The sequence below is a fragment of the Gobio gobio genome (assembly GCF_949357685.1).
Source record: "Gobio gobio genome assembly, chromosome: 24".
In the NCBI taxonomy this organism is placed as follows: domain Eukaryota; kingdom Metazoa; phylum Chordata; class Actinopteri; order Cypriniformes; family Gobionidae; genus Gobio; species Gobio gobio.
In genome coordinates this window covers 25,935,203-25,952,556 of record NC_137120.1, presented here as the reverse complement: position 1 = coordinate 25,952,556, position 17,354 = coordinate 25,935,203, and positions in this window count along the sequence as shown.

Here is a 17,354-nt window from a genome sequence, read left to right as displayed (position 1 = left end):
CACCCTAAAAGTATTTGGACACCTAAGCCACACTTTAAAATGTTATTATATAACAAAATATTAAACCAAATAACATTTGTTTTAAAGAAATATAGCACAAGGATTCTGAAAGTGATTATGTTTATTTACTTAAGTGCAATTGTCATTTTGTTTCCCTGTAACAGCATAATTCAGTCTAATTTATATAAATGCATAAAGCCCTCTGCAAATGCCATGATCCAAAAACAACCCAAACAAGATTTATCTTTCCTATTAAGAGCCCATGCAAGTTTATACTGTGGTATCTTTCCATTTGTCTACTATAATGTACAAGCTAGCATTAGCGCTAGTGGGGAAATCAGATTGCATCTTTGGGATGGTTAACCTCTTTTTTCTTTTCTCGCTCTCGATTGCTCTGACTCTGCCGGATCTTTCATGCGGTCTACATCCCAGAGCTCTCAAACAGCCGTGCCATGAAGGCCATAGGCCCTCATGTTTAATGTAGAACTTTCCAGCAAAAGTGTAAAGAACAGGGTTTATAGACAGGGGTGCACATAACTTTTTCAGTGAGTTACTCAGGTAAGTACCAGGAGATGGTGTTTGGTACTCACTCCATATGTAGTGTGGTCTTAATAAGTTCAGTCAGGGCTGAGAGATGAGCATGTGACAGATGAGATCTGTACTTGGTTTTTATTATGTTGAGATGTGAAAATCCCCTCTCACAAGCTGCACTGCTTAAAGTCAGTGTAAGAGACAGCTTAACCACCTTGTTGATGTAGGAGTAAGCATGGGTTACTTGTATTTACTATTTGGACCAAGTCATACACATAAGAGGCTCGCAATCGTGTCTTTGTGGCACAGTGGTGTCTTTGTCAAGTTGCAAAGTGGCCTCATATTTTTTTGAGAATGCTGCAAACTGTTGGGTTTCCAAAACTGTGGAGGTCTTGCATTTCCTGAGGCCATGTTGAATGACCAAATACTAAGAAATGTTCACGTGACTTGAGGGAGACGTATCTGATTTCAAACTCTTGAATAAACTCCCTGAGTAAGTTTAACTTGTCTGTCAGCATCAGCAGGCACCAGAGGTGGACAAAGTACACAACTCTATTACTTGAGTAAAAGTAAAAGTACTTCTAGTCAAATATTACTCCGTTACAAGTGTAGGTTCTAAAAACAGATTTTTACTTAAGTAAAAGTACAGAAGTATTTGCTTTTAAAAGTACTTGAGTATCAAAAGTAAATAATTTTTTTTATGTCAATGCATTATTTTATTATTGTTGCATTGTTGTATAAATGCGCATTATGCCACCATGCTGGTTTAAGCCAGTCAGTGATGCTCCATTCGACATGCTAGCATACGACTACATTAAACTCATTTAAATACTTGTATAAAAGTTACGAAGACTTTACAAAGCTGCTGTCACTTTAAGGCCAAATGCACAGATCCAATACACTGATACACATCCGATGTTCTCCCAACTGTGTACTCTTTTCTTTCTCCCAGACGTTTATATTTTTGAAAAATGTATGAGACATCAAGTGTATGCCAACTAAACTAATCTTTAATCTTTTCAGAAAACTGAAACATACTTTTTAAGTATGCCCATGGGTGCACACACTGTGCAGAGGAACTGCCTTCTTCCATTTTGCTATAAACTGATCAGTGTTCAAAACATTTTGGAAAACTTCACATGACCCTACACAAGAATGATTACTGATAGGCTGTCTGCAAAAAACAACAACTATAAAAAACTTTTAAAGAAGAAAAAAAATCATCCACTGACTTTCAAAGCTGCAACAGAAATGACTTTTGACTTTGCGGACCTTGATAGAAATGTAGTGGAGTAAAAAGTATGATATTTATCTTTCAAATGTAGTGAAGTTAAAGTAAAAGTTTCCCGAAAAAATAATACTCAAGTAAAGTACAGATACAAGTAAATTGTACTTGAGTACAGTACTCAAGTAAATGTGCTTAGTTACTGTCCATCTCTGGCAGGCACGTGCACAGGTAGGGCTCAACCTGTGCAGTGCACATGCCCTTTTTTGTGCCCACGCCGAAGTGACCTTTTTTTTTGGTGGCGTTTTTTTTTATTTTTATAAATCAATGCTATTGGTCACCCTTCACGTCTGTCTGTTTTACAAATATTTAGCCAATGAAAGTTCTTAAAAAGAGCTTGAGTAAAAATTATTCGACGATCCTCAAACTGTCAGTTAACCATAACTCCCCCTCTATCATTCTCGACTGAACGAACTGACGTTCCGCAACAGCCGCACAGCAGACCGCAGCTGGACGAAGTTTTGCAAGGGTAAATAAAGATCTTGTTGTTTGAATAAGTATTAAACAAACACTATGTCTATAGGCTCATATTTTATTTATTTGAATTTGAGTCTGACTAAGACGTGGTGGGACCACCAATACCGCCTACCACCTGAGACTGAAAAGTAGAGACTAGCTAGTCAATACATATGTAGACTTGCCTACACTTAAATAGCCTGTGCATACATAGTAGCATTTCATCTTTTATAAAATTAGATTTTGGCCAAATGTATTTTATTTTACAACCGGAAAGACAGAGTGCCCAACTGCCCATTATAGCTACAACAAACTAGTTTGAAACCTGCTGATAAAAATGTAACGTTACGCTGGCGCCGTTTTAATGACGGACAAATTGCACATTTGCACACATTCGCTGGTCAAAACCCCCTTAACTGCATAGCATTTGAGTTTGACTTTTGTAAAATGTTAACAATATATTGATAAGTAATACAACATCTGAACAACATATAATTTGTTTTTTTTTCGCCCCGCGCTGTTTCATACTGGAACTTACACAAAGCGACTAGTGTGATCCTCGTCGTCACCTAGGTAACATATCTTTGATTCATGATTGCTGATGATACACTTGATTTATTAACATTTAATCGTGTTAAGGTAATAATATAAAATGATGGTTATTATTCAAGGCTGTTAATATGCACACATTATTCGTTATCTAGCTATTTTTTTATCTACATTGTTCTATACTCTCTCTGCTTGTCATGTATAAATGTAGTAAAACATGGTTTGTTGTAGTAGTAACAAAAAAAAATTACAGAATCAGATCAATGTGAAATATTTATATTTTATCATGTAGAATGCAATATATATATTTGGACGGTAAGATTTTTAAATGTTTTTAAAAGAGTCTCTTCTGCTCTCCAAAGGCTTCATTTATTTGATCCAAAATACAGCAAAAACAGTAATATTTTGAAATATTTTTACAATTTAAAATAACTGTTTTCTATTTGAGTATATTTTAAAATGTCTTTTTTTCTGTGACCAAAGCTACTCTTCAGTGTCACGTGGTCCTTCAGAAATCTTTTTTAATTTGCTTTTCACGGCAACTGTACTTTTCACTCTATTTTTTTTTTTCAGTGCTGGGTTATTTTAGGGAAAGTGTAGTGAATAAGAGACCTTCAAGAGACCAAACATCCCTGGTCCTCCACAGTATCAAGTTTTTGTCAGGTAGGTAGATCAGATACATGTTGGATATGCTATAGTAACGATGTGGCTATAGTTTCTTATAATCTGGAATTGTGTTGGACATAATTATTTAAATTATATTTCAAAATAGTTTGTCAAAAATACTTGGCTCATACTTGCTCTACCTTCCCCTCTTCTCAATGTCATGCATAAACATGTTAACCAAATAATACAAATTAGCCTAAATCAGAATAGCTAAAAATATATTTGTATTGAACTTTATGTGTGCAAAAGAGAAAAAAGTGTGTGTGTATGTTCAAACACGCACACTTTTTTCTCTTTTGCACACATAAAATTCAATAAACATATATTTTTAGCTAACTCTAAAAAGGAGTACACAAGAGCAATTAACAAACACAGGACCCTACAAATAATACTGACAACCACCCAGGAGGCACATTGTTATAGCCAAATTTACATCTAGAAGGCCAGATATCCCTTGTATAATGCCAAGCTATCATACCATGTCCTTTTTCCAGACTATTAGTCTTGACTTCCACCTTTGAGATTTAGAAATTAGGTAGTCTTTAAAAGCCATTCTTGCTTATATCATATGCAATGCATTATACTAGTGTATAACATGTAGACCTCTTGTTCAATCATCATTGCATTGCTTACCTCTAGTGACTTCTACATATCAATCATGACAGTTTTAAAGATCGTACTTATATGAATTTTGATTACTTGGTGGTTGCAGTGCAATGCCCCGTAAAGAGAGAAATAAGAAAAAGAAGGAGAGGGAGCGACAGCAGGCAGCCAAGGGTAGCAGCTCACTCACTTCATGGATCAGGCCAGTTTGTAGCAGGGAAGAACAAAAGGAAGGAAGTAGTAATTCAGATTTAGAAAGAGAAGCAATAGATGATGTGCAAGACTTTGCTGGTGAACAAGATACAGGAGCCCCTGCAGGAGAGTTACCAGAAGGAGATGCAAGAGAAGATAGCCAGCATGGAACTGTATATCAGGAGGAGAATGTGATGGAGACCAGTGCAGGAGAGTTACCTCCAGAAGAAACAAGTGAAGAAAGCCAGCATGGAACTGCTAGTGTAGATCAGGAGGAGAATGTGATGGAGACCAGTGCAGGAGAGTTACCTCCAGAAGAAACCAGTGAAGAAAGCCAGCATGGAACTGCTAGTGTAGATCAGGAGGAGAATGTGATGGAGACCAGTGCAGGAGAGTTACCTCCAGAAAAAAACAAGTGAAGAAAGCCAGTATGGAACTGCTGCAAATAAAGAGGATGTAATTGCCAAACTAGTGGTGTTGAATTGTCCTACAGATCCTGCCCACATGCAGACATTTAATATTAATTATAGTGACAGATATATTGAAATGTGTGAGAAAGTCGGACCTTGCCAGCCTGTTATGACATTCCCAAAAAACACAGATGGACGGTCTTTCCTGAGAAGATGGTACATGGATCGCCCATAGTTGGAGTATTCACCCCAAAATGATGCCATGTACTGCTTTAGCTGTCGCGTTTTTCTAAGAGAAGAAAAATTCAAGAACAAAACAGCCTGGAAGACAGTAGGCATAGATACATGGAGGAGTGCCACTGGAAAAATTAAAGAGCATGCCAGCACAGAGGCCCATATGATGAGTATGGTGAGATGGAATATATACTCCAAAAAAGCTCTACAAGCTGCGTTTGATACATCAGATATTGAGGGGAGAGCAACACAAGAGAGAGAAAGACAAAGGAACAGGGAAATCCTAACACGTTTGGTTGATATTACCTTGTATCTGGCACCTGGCTTTTAGAGGAGATGATGAGTCAAGCTCAAGTGCAAACCAAGGCAACTTCCTTGAACTTGTGAAAACATTGGCCCTGTATGATAGCGTAATGAAGCTGCATTTGGATGCCATCCAGGAAAAACAAGCCTCCATGAAAAGACCCCAAGTGTCCCTTCTCTCAAACAGGAGCCAGAATGACATTATAACGTCCATAGGTACCTTCATTCGGAGGGAAATACAGAATGAAATCAAAGATGCTCAAATCTTCTCCATCCTTCTGGATGAGACCACAGATGTCTCTCACAAAGAGCAAGTTTCCTTTGTAGTTCGCTACGTAAGTGACATGGAAATTAAGGAACGTTTTCTCCAGGTCTGCACTGTTGAGTCCACAACAGGAAAAGAGTTGGAGAATGTTGTCATCTCTCTCCTCCAGGAAAATGGGCTTGACTTGAAGAACATCAGGGGCCAAGGATATGATGGGGCTGCAAACATGAGTGGAATGTACAAAGGTCTACAGTCCCGGATACGTGCACACAATGAAAAGGCTCTTTATATTCATTGCCAGGCACATTGCTTGAATCTGATCCTGGTTGAGAGTGCAAAGTCCAATGTTCACTTTGTGACATTTTTCTCCTTGGTGGAGAAACTGTATGTTTTCTGCACTGGCTCCACAAAGAGGCATGCAGCATTTTTAAAATGCCAGCAGTCCTTGTATCCGGGTCAGCGTGTTATTGAGCTGCAGAAGTTGTCTGACACTCGATGGGCCTGCCGAGAAAGTTCCCTGAAAGCCATCAATAAAGTTCTGAAACCTTTAATCAAGCTCCTGACAGACATCAGTGAGTCAGACCCACCTGACACAGCTGCTGGTGATGCAAAGATGTACCTGAAGGCTATCGACTTTGAATTCCTTGTCTGCTTAGAAATCACCACCCCAGTGTTCCAGGTAACTGGAGTGGCCTCTGATGCTCTGCAACAAAAAGATCTGGATCTTTCAACTGCCTACACAGTAACTGGTGGTGTGCTGGACACAGTAAAGAATCTGAGGTCTGAGGAGGAATTTAAAGCCATATTCCAGAAAGCCACTGAAAAGGCAGAAGATGCAGGTATCGACATTCCCACAGTACCTCCTGGCCAGGAAAGGAAAAGGAAAGTGCCAGCACGATACCTGCATAGCGCCACAGCTGCTCAAGACAGCCATTCTTTCCAAACTGTTGAGGAGTTTTACCGGGCCAAGGTATTTTTCACTTTCCTGGATACAATCACAGAGGAACTCAGAAGAAGATTTAAAGTAGATGGGACGATGCCCACAGGGAAAATACTGCAGTCATTCCACAGCCTGACAGTTCATGACAACTGGGTGGGCACACCCAACACAGAGGCTGCCCAAGCCATACACACACTGTGTGACTTTTATGGTGTTGAGGAGGAGCAGCAACTGAAGACAGAGCTGAAGGTTTACCATACCACCTTCAAGTCAAGTGGCATGAAGAGTATGCTTTCCACTCTAAAAGAAACCAGTGGCCAGCACGTTTTCCCTACACTGGTAGAAATGCTTAAAGGGGTCATATAATGGTACATGCACTTTTACAAGTTGATTATACGGAAATGTGTGTTGGCAGTGCCTGTACACAACCATCCTATAATGATAAAAATACATCCAGTGTTTTTTTTTAATCTCCTTATATGTTTTCTCCTATCTCAAATCGAGCCGTCTGACTGTGTGACACTAAAGAATCATATTAACTTGTACAAAAATGGCATTCTATGACCCCTTTAAAGTATATGCCACCCTACCTGTATCAACAGCAACTGTGGAGAGATCCTTTTCAAAAATGAGGTTAATTAAGAACCAACTCCGAAGCCTCTGCTCAGAGGAGAGACTCTCAGACCTTCTGCTCATAGCCATAGAGAGGGACATCCCAGTGGATCACAGTGAAGTCATAAACATCTTCAAGCACATGGCTCACAGAAGGTTGCTGTTGTAATTAGGTTTAAGCCCTGAAACCCTGCATATTTATGTTATTATGGTTGTTATTAATAGTGAATAAATCTAAAGCTTTTGAGACTATTATTTTGCATTATTGATTTTGTCATGAAGATATGACCATTTCTTCCATTTATGTAGGCTTAATAAATAATCTTTGGGGTGAAAAGGGGTGCCCTTTTTCAGTTTCAACACATGCCCCTCAAAAGGTCTGTGCACGGCCCTGAGCATCAGCATTCAAAATAGTGTTTGCCCTGTGGCCTTCACCATCAAGCAGAAGTGAGAACTGTCCAATGCCCACCATGAATTCATCCTTACATTCTCCAATGGTCAGCTTTTCCTTCTGAAACCTAAAGTATGTGCTCTTCAAAATGTTGCTAATGTCCAGCAGAAAGCACTGAAAACGCTCTGTGCAGAAATGGTGCAAGTCACTGTTATCAATCATAGTTGTATTTGAATGGCTGGCAATAGCCTTGATATTTTTAACAGTGTTTAACATGCCTCCATGCAGACCATCTTACCCAGTTTCACAAAGGAGATCCCATTTTCTTCACAGAGCTTATCCAGTGCAGCAGTTTTTTTTGCTCCACCTTTTTATAAATAAAACTGCAGCAGCTTGACCACAGAGCGATTAAATGTCTCTCTGCATGATCCGTGTGATCCTTCACGTGAATAACATGCACATCTGACATTTACTCTTAGCCGCTTCAGTAAAGGAACATGCTCGGAATAGGAAAACATGGGATGTGCGTGTTTAGCTTTATGGAAGGCGAGGAGAAAAATATTAAACAGAGCTTGCTGCTGTTCTTCATTCAGCTTGTCTCGCCATCTGGCATGTGGGCGACTGGGCATTTCTTCTCGGCTAGCTTGTAAATTCGCAATGGCTTTCACCCTATTCGTGTGCTCCTTGCTCTTTTCATGTTAGTCAAATAAAGGATGTTTGGAATTCTTTGAACCTTTATAAAACGCAACTGTTTTGTCTGTTAGATGTGGATTTGAGCGGCAAATCTTGCACCACATTTCAGTGCGCTCATCGTTAGCTTCAAGCCACTGCACATCTTGAAATCTTTTCTTCAGCTCGGGCTCCAGTTTTTTTGGGGGCAAAATGCCAAAAAAAGCTGCTTAATGTCTGTTTTTGGACATCTTTGACAGTAGTTGACAATCAACATGTCATGCGCACGGTTAAATGAGAAGATCAGTTAAGTACGCTGTACGCTGTTCAAGTGGCTCATGAACGATCATCTCTTCTTTCTAATTAATTTATAGCATCATCAACTAAGCATGGAATGTTGTTTCAACCACGGAAATACATCAGTACACCATATTTTTTCACCAATTTCAAGCCCACCGATGTTAATCTACCAACTCTCCTGACTGCTTTGTCGGACAAAATGGCTGATTCTTGTCATGATTGGTCAGATCGCCTGTCAATCAATCTCATGGCGAAGGTTGAATTAAAGGATGACATTTCCCTCTGTGACTGTTTTTAAGCCCTGTTTACACCTGGTATTAAGATGCATTTCGGTCAACCAGATCACAAGTGGACGATTCTAAATACAGGTGAAAACGGGGTCTAAAACATTTGAGCTTGTTCAAAAATTACCGGATTGCTTTCGTAGTGTAGACACTCATGTGGTCGAATGTGTTCGAACAGTCACAAAAGACCCCATACTCTCCTCCTCCTTATGGGAAGCAGACTATCCCGGAATTTAAACTTTGTCATCTGAAGACCCAAGTCTCAAGTTGAAGATGAAAAAAGTACCAAGCACAATGATCTTGCACCATTCCTGATTTCTAACACACACTCACAGCATTCTGCTGGTTTTGTGGATATCAGAACAGAAACAAAAGTTGCCAGGCACGGCCATATGAGCTTATTTTGTCCATTAGATCGCAAGATCAGAAAAAAACCCACCCATTTATCCTCCCCTTGAAGAAATCCGGACAGAAGTGGTTGAGAGTGGACAAAAGAGACGGATTAAGGGTGTAGTTCAGTTCGCTTGGTTCTTTTGGTCCGGAGCCCCCCCCCCCCCCCCCCCCCCAATTATATGAGTGAGCATTCTGTCCTTTTTTTAGGGTCTCACCATGTCTTTGGTTCATGTTGTGTTTATATATCATTCAAACTGCACCAGAGTTATTTTGGAACCGAAACCCATCTTTTCAGCACTCTTGGTCCCTGTCTCTTGTCACTGGGGTAGTAAGCTCAAGAGAACACATTTGTACCTTATCAACCCCTAAAGGGTGCATATTAATACCTTACACCATCTACACTAGATGTAATAAAATGACCGTTGCATAGCGTTTCGGGTGGGCATTTTTACGGTTAAAGGGGCAGGCAAGTTTAAAGTCCCTGTAAAGTCAAAACTAAACATGTGTTCTGAGTTTCGATCGAGCGGGCAAACTGATGCGAATGTGCTCTAGTTATGATCGTGTTAGGGGAGGAGCCAGGCTCGGTGGCTCCAGTGCGTCATCGAGCCACCGTTTTAGCGCCGCCCAGAAAATCCTGAACACAGCAACTGTGAAAAACTGTTTAACGGTCTAACTTCTGAATTCAGTACTACATAGGTATTCACAGTCTTTGTAATTTGTTTCAGCAATACATTTCTAACATTTCTAATGTGTTTAGAAAAAAATCTCAGAATTGCCTTTACAGGGACTTTAAGGAAAGATTACCCAAAATTTAGCGATGGAAAAAACAATGATATGCACAGATAAATCATTTATACTGAAAAATTCCATTAAAATATAAGAATTGCCAATTTTGATATCATGGTGACTTTAAAATTCTATTATTATTTATTTACTATAACGTCATGTCATTCCAAACTTGTATCCTGTTGATTTTTTGGGGTATTTTCACTTTTTTAACCCCACCAGCATTTGTTTTAAGTTGCCAGCACTAGCATTTTTTATAATTTTCAGAAAAAATGTCCTGGCCCACAGAATATTTTGTTCATATGAATATGAACAGTGAAAACACAGAAAGCCAGACAACTCTGTCAATGGCAGGGAAAGAGTTCACTGTACTCAATAGATCCTTCTAGACAACAATTCACAGTGTTTCTCTGCCTATGGCATGATGAAGTACTGGAATAGGCTCCAGCATCCATGTGACAGGACAAGTGGTTTAAAAAATGTATGGCTGGATAGATGATGGCTTATGTCTTCCCCCTGGAGGCCAACGATGGTACTGCATTATAGTAGATAGAAAAAGAAAATGATCATCATATAGTGTCTCTTCAGAATATTTGAACCAAACTGCTCAATTCATATGGATTAGTCTTATGATTTATCTATGAAAAAAATCTGCATTTGTGTTCTAAAGATAAATGAAAATCTTAGTGGTTTGGAACATTCTGAGGGTGATTAAATGTTAATAGAATTTTTGTTTTTGGGTGAACTAACCCTTTAAATTTGAAATTAGTTTAACTAAATGTTTAAATATGTAACTTGTACGGAGGTAGTATTTTTACATGGCCCTTGGCCATGTAATGTGGTCAGAGTCTGACTTCCTGTAAGTGGTGTGGCTTTGTTGTGTGAAGGACAGCAGCATGATGTTGAAGCTTCTTTTCTATGAGTTCTTACACGTCATTAAGCATTTCAAATGTTTTGTAAGAAGGTAACACATATCTTTCTTTACAGTTGTACATGTCTGGACATTTCAGAGTGTTCGCTTGTTTGCTTTACTAAGCTGCAGTCAGTACAGTTGTTCATTTTGAAGTTTATTGAATCTTAAGATGATCAACATTAAATCTGTGCATGCAAATCTTTTGTTCTCCTTAGCAGAAGTACTGAGGTTTAGCTCAAATAAAGTGTAAAGTTAAGCTCAGTACTTAAACCATCAGTTCCCATGAGTTGGTCCCTTGACAAAAAATAACTCATATGATGTCATGTTTTCTGGTTTACCCTTGAGCAGAGTTCACATTTCCTTTAGACATATCGGCATCACACAATTTTTTTAACCTCAAATGGAAAAAGAATGGCAGTGCAGTCAGTGGGGTTTTACCAGTTTGATAGAATGATTTTTGTTTCTACATGATATCTACAAAACAAAAAACAAAACAAAAAACACCTCAGTATACTGAAAGAGCAACAGGGCAACCAGTATTAGCATTTAAATCTTCTTATTCTACATCTGTTTTATGAATTAAAAAGTGATAAAGAATAAAAATCAGCAACAAATCTTAAAATAATGAATAGTTAAATAAATGCAAATGAAAAAATCTATATTTTGTCTTGCTTTTTCGGCATTTTACCAGTCTTTGTCTCTTGAAGTTGTTCCAGAAGCATAAAATGAGTCCGCTCTAAATCTGCCTCTTGATGTTTTACATTTTCTCCAGAATAGCAACATACACCTAAGAGACTAGAATTATGGTCATATTTTATAGATAGGTTAAATTAAATTATATTACAGAACAGAACTCACCAATGACGACAATGATCAGAACACCATGCATTAGACCAGATATGAGGATAATAATCATCCATGGTCTCTGAATCTGCTCAGTATAATTCACCACGGTATGATTCTGCTCAATATACTTCACCACAGTGTGATTATGGCACTCGGGTAATTTAGTTGATTCTGTAAAAAAAAGCCATAGCCTACATTTAAACAACTAAAGCACTGAATACCCATATGACCTGATCACTGAATTCTCACTCACCAATGATGTGAAGTCTGGTGCCGTCGCTGAATTTTGGAGGTGCATCAGTGGTCATGCAGTAATAAATGCCTAACTCGTCAACAGTTACATTGTTTATGAATAGACTATGTTTAGGTTGAACTGAATATTTCGGTCTGAATTTTAAATCATAGTAAAAAGGAGTTGGTGAAGTTGAAAATAACCGCAATATCATAACTGGACGGTTTGGTAGTTTCAGTCGCATTCCAATAAATCTCATTTTCATCAAGATCACAGTTTATAGCCACATTTTTCCCCAAATTAGTAAGTTCTGTTAACATTTCTACAGCTTGACACCATAATAGTAGACCTACGAGAAAAAATAAATAAATAAAGGTACATACATAGTAATAAAAAAAAAAATAGGATAGGAAACATTCTATACTATCGAGTTCTAAATCAATCAAAATATCTAATAAAATACTTACATATTAGATGCTGGGTGAGCTTTGTGTTGTTTCCACACCTAAAATGCATTAACATGATGACATTTGGTTGCTTTCAAAAAGGCTTCACGATGGAACTGAATTTTGGAGCTTTGAAACCAAGAGAGGTTGATTTTATACCAACCAATACAAGGAAGTGACACTCAGACCACATTTGACATCAACGCCTCATGTGAGATCATCTAAAAAGTGACATTGGTATTAATACTTTAGGGCTTTTCTTTTCAACAATCTAAGTTACAGCAAAAAAAATCAAAGCTTAACATCAAGGTTAATGTTGGTCTGTCAACACAAAGGCTGCCAATAAATTTTTTTAAAGGGGTCATGAACTGGCTTTTTTATTTTTTTATACTGTTGTCTGAAGTCAACTTATGGCGTTTATGTGGTTTTTACATTCAAAAACATCATAATGATAATAGGCTATTTTCTGCCTTGGTTTTGAGGCTCTCTGAGAAACACTAGTATTTGATGGGTGTGCCGAACTGAAGACTTGGAAGTAAACGCCCACGGCTAGGATTGGATAATATTTGCATATTTAATGAGCTTCAGCTACCGTCTGTCCCAGGAATTATCATGGGGAAATGCTCAGAGAACTCGCAAAATATCACACACACACACACACACACACACACACACACGCGGACACACACACGCAGACACACTCTCCCTCGCTCGGACACACACATTACGTTACAACAAGCCTCTCTAACCATAATCAATACACAATCGTACACATATCAAACGATCTGTAACAATGAAATACTATCACGTATAAAAAACATGTTTTACTCACATAAGTGTGCTGCACCATTCCTGTCGGGTCCAATATAGAAGGCACAGCATTGTGTTTCAATCTCAATATGTCTGCAAATCCACACGTGAGCTGGAACTTTATTAAAAATAAAGTTCAACCACATATTCCTAATATTAGGATCCGAAGAAAGCTTATGCAGTGACTGTGTTCTTCCACAACCAGGAATAGCGCAATATCATGATATCCTCTGCATGTTTATTGCTGCTGGCTAGCAATCCGACCAGCTCCATGAGTCGGTGGGCGGGCTACTGAATTTCACATGCTTATTATTCTGTAGAGGCGGTGTTTCGTCGCACAATGACGTAAGGGTGAAGCACAAGATCTTTTTCAGGGTCTGGTGTCTATAAAAGCTTTTCTTTGACTAACAAGCTCTGAAACTTACAGGATATTCTTATATTTGCCATGACCTCTTAAATATCAAAAGCTCAAGGGAAAGTTGATTTCTCAATTCATCACCCCTTTAAAAAAAAGACCACAATACCTACAGAGTTATTAAAAAGAAATGTTCCTAATGACTATCCGATTGAAACAAATATCCTAATATAACGAAGATATAAATATACCACATAGACTTTTTTGTGTGGATTTTTTTAATGTATAGCCTTCATGAAACTTTGTTCTTACTTTGAGCCTCACTCACAATGTAGCAGAAGTCCACCAAATGCCGTGTTTGGGGTCGAGACTTTTCTTCTTGTAAACTGGCTGACTAGTCATGTAAACACTGACAGTTATTTACTGCAACACAGCAACTTTGGGGGCCTGTACCATGGAGCCAGTTTTGCTGGCTAACCAGGTAAGTTTCAGTTTAGTTTGCGTCAATCCTGGGTTTCAGGTACATAGAAAGTGGCTTGGCTTTTAGCTGTGTTCATAGCCATAGTAACTTACGCTCCAGGGATAACTTGCTCCAGAGCAGGTTACATTCAGGTTAAGTCTCTCTGAAGTTGAGTTGCATTACGTTTTAATTTATAACAAAAGCAAATTTAGCTCAATTATGATTGGCTAAAACAACTTATCCTTCTGAGACCCAGAAAACAGTTTTTTTTTTTTTCATGTCATTACATTGTTTAGAGAATAAGAAACACACACACACATATACATATATATATATATATATATAGAAAATTTATATGTTATGCAATGCCCACTGTAATTGACACCAGGGCTCAGGTGTGATGGATACTAAGAGACATTCAATAGCAAGTAAAAAGCAGTCTTTATTGACCAGAAGATCGCAGGTAAAGACAGAGTCTAGGGGTCTCGAGAACGTGAGGACCCTTGGCAGCATGGGCGGGCTGTGGACAGCCAGGACTCAGCGAGGAAGGTCCGGGAAAGGAATCACACATAACCAAGGATTCAGACACACAGCAGACGACAGGGAGACACACGAGGGAACATCCAACAACGCTCTGACAAAGACAAGGAAGAAACAGAGACACTAAATAGGTTGAGATAATCACCCGCAGCTGGTGCGCCATCAGCAGCAACAGGTGCAATAAGAGCCACCAATCCTAGGCTCCGCCAATGACAAAACACAAAACACACACACACACACACACGAGAGTGACACAACGAATCCATGAACCGTGACATCAGGGGCCTATACCATGAAGCCGGTTTAGCTGGCTAGCCAGATATGTTTAAGCTTAGTTTGTGCTAATCCTGGGTTTTAGGTACCACTAAAGTGGTTTGGCTTTTAGCAGTGTTAATCTCCATAGTAACTTACACTCCACGGCTAACCTGCTCCAGGGCAGGTTATGTTCTGGATAAGAGATCAAACTGAAATTGGACCAATCAGCTGTCAGCAAAGTGACACACCTCGGATGCAATAAAGTCACTCCCCCTTTTTCTACTCCAAACTAAAGGTCACTACATAGCAAATGGCTATTAAAGACTAAAGTGTCTGGCTTTTAACAATGCTTATTTATTATAATTATAATTTTGAATGACCTAGATATAATTTATGTAATTATTATACCCTTAATCAATTACACATGTATCGTTTTAGTTAATCAATCATTAATAGGCACATAGTTAAAATAAATATAAATAGCCTATATAAAGGTCATACAAATAAGCTTTAAAATCAATAAATAAAGTTATAAAAATTACTACATGTGAGCTTAAATGTTCAATTCACTCTATATATCAACTAAACTAACTTCATAACTTTTTCATTGACGTATTGAATAATTTGTACTCTTGTATAGACAGCTCTTTTTTTATTGCTGTGTAAATTTGTTTAAATGCTTAATATTTTTCAATCATTTAATATTCTGCAGAAGAGAGAAATCAATCTCACTGCTTCTCTCGCGAGAAGTGAATCTCAGTTTCACTGATCCACAGCATGTGATTGGCTGTTCGCTACTGATGTCACAGCTAAACTCCAAAACTCAGGATCAAAGCCTGAGTTGACAGAGAAAGCTGATGATAAGCATCATGGGACCAACAGAGCCTGAATAGATTGGTTTGGTTTTGTCAACTCGGAACTAATCCTGTAACCCTGAGTTTGTTAAACTACCATCATGGTACAGGCCCCAGGTTAAAAAAAAATTAATATAATAAAATAATAATAATATATAAATAATAATAATAATAATAAAAACATTTTATGTTTTAGGATTTCTTTTAACCAAATATTGAATAAAGATGATTCTCAACTAGGCCTATGTTATGAAATGCATAATGGAATGAATTGATTTACTAATTTACTTTATTTAATATGTGGGTAAAATGGCCATAAATGGGTACTCCCATTCAATACAATGTATCTACACTGTATCTAATTTGCATATTGATGTGTTCTTGGAGCAACATGTAATGAAAAAAATAAGTGTAATAATGGGAGTAATGAGGATTCATGCCATCGCTGAGTTTTGGAGGTGCTTCAGTGGTCATGCAGTAATAAACGCCTAACTCATCAATATTTTAATATTTTATGAATAGACATGATCTACAACATGATATGATCTTTTCATGTTTCAAATGCGCCCACCAGTAGATATAAAATCCCACTCCACATAAATACTAATTAAACATCAAATATGTTATATGGAATTTTCCCTTTTAGTGTGGACAGACACTTTAAACTTGTTGTTTAATGCTTAAAGGTAGGGTAGGTAGGATTTGGTTAAAAAACTTTTTTTCCAAATTTGTTTAAACTTTCTTTATATATCAATACATAATTAAAATGTAAGTACTCTGAAAAAGAAAGTATGAAAATTGAGTGTCTGTAGACCTCTCACGACTGTTTTAAAGACAGCTCATTATTTCCCTTCACTCCACCTTCTCCCTTCTGGGCTCTTTCCAAAGCCAAGCCCCAAAACACATGAACGCGCTACGCCGACCACGATCAGCTGAAAGACGCATTATTTACCTGAGACGAGCGGAGAAGAAGGAGCGGAGTGCATGTAGTGACATCATGTCAGAATCACATGTAATAAAAAAATCTAACTTTATCATTATAAATATAAACAAATAAGATGTATTTTAGTACTCACTCTCAAGCTAGAATAACGATACTGGTAAAATTTAAAATACACACACAACACAGTGTCTATGACACACACATATACAAGATAAAAACATTGGTAGAGAATATAAAAACAAACCAAGGGCCGAAATAAACGTGCAGGTAAAGTTCCCGGTGAACATGGTAGAAGAGTTTAGACAGAGGGTAGTAGCTAAAGCTAACTTAGTTCTAAAAAAAGTTCCTGGATCCGGTGTACTAGCTTTTACACATGCATTTTGTTATCTAAAGTTACATTTTGCGAAATTCAACACGACAGCGATCAACTTGAGCTAAGCATATTGAGTATTTATCATCTCTACTAATGGCTCGCTAAGTGTATAACATTGTAACTTTATGCTAAGTAATGTTATGTTAGCTATATTAGGCAGCTACATGTGCTAGTGAGACATGCTTCATGAAAACATAAACCAAAAAAATTTATAATCAAAATGAAAGATTACCTGTCCAGCAGAAATACAGCCTCTTGAACTCAAACGGGTGCGTCAGGGTTGCCAGGTTTTCACAACAAAATCCGCCCAATTGCTACTCAAAACTAGCCCAAAACAAGCCCAATCGTGTTTCCCTTTCGAAAGGGAACTCGCGCTGCGTCAGCTTGACGCTACGGGGAACGCCTCCAGCGTGACAGGTGTCTGAGCTACAATCGAATCACATCAGTCCTACTGACCG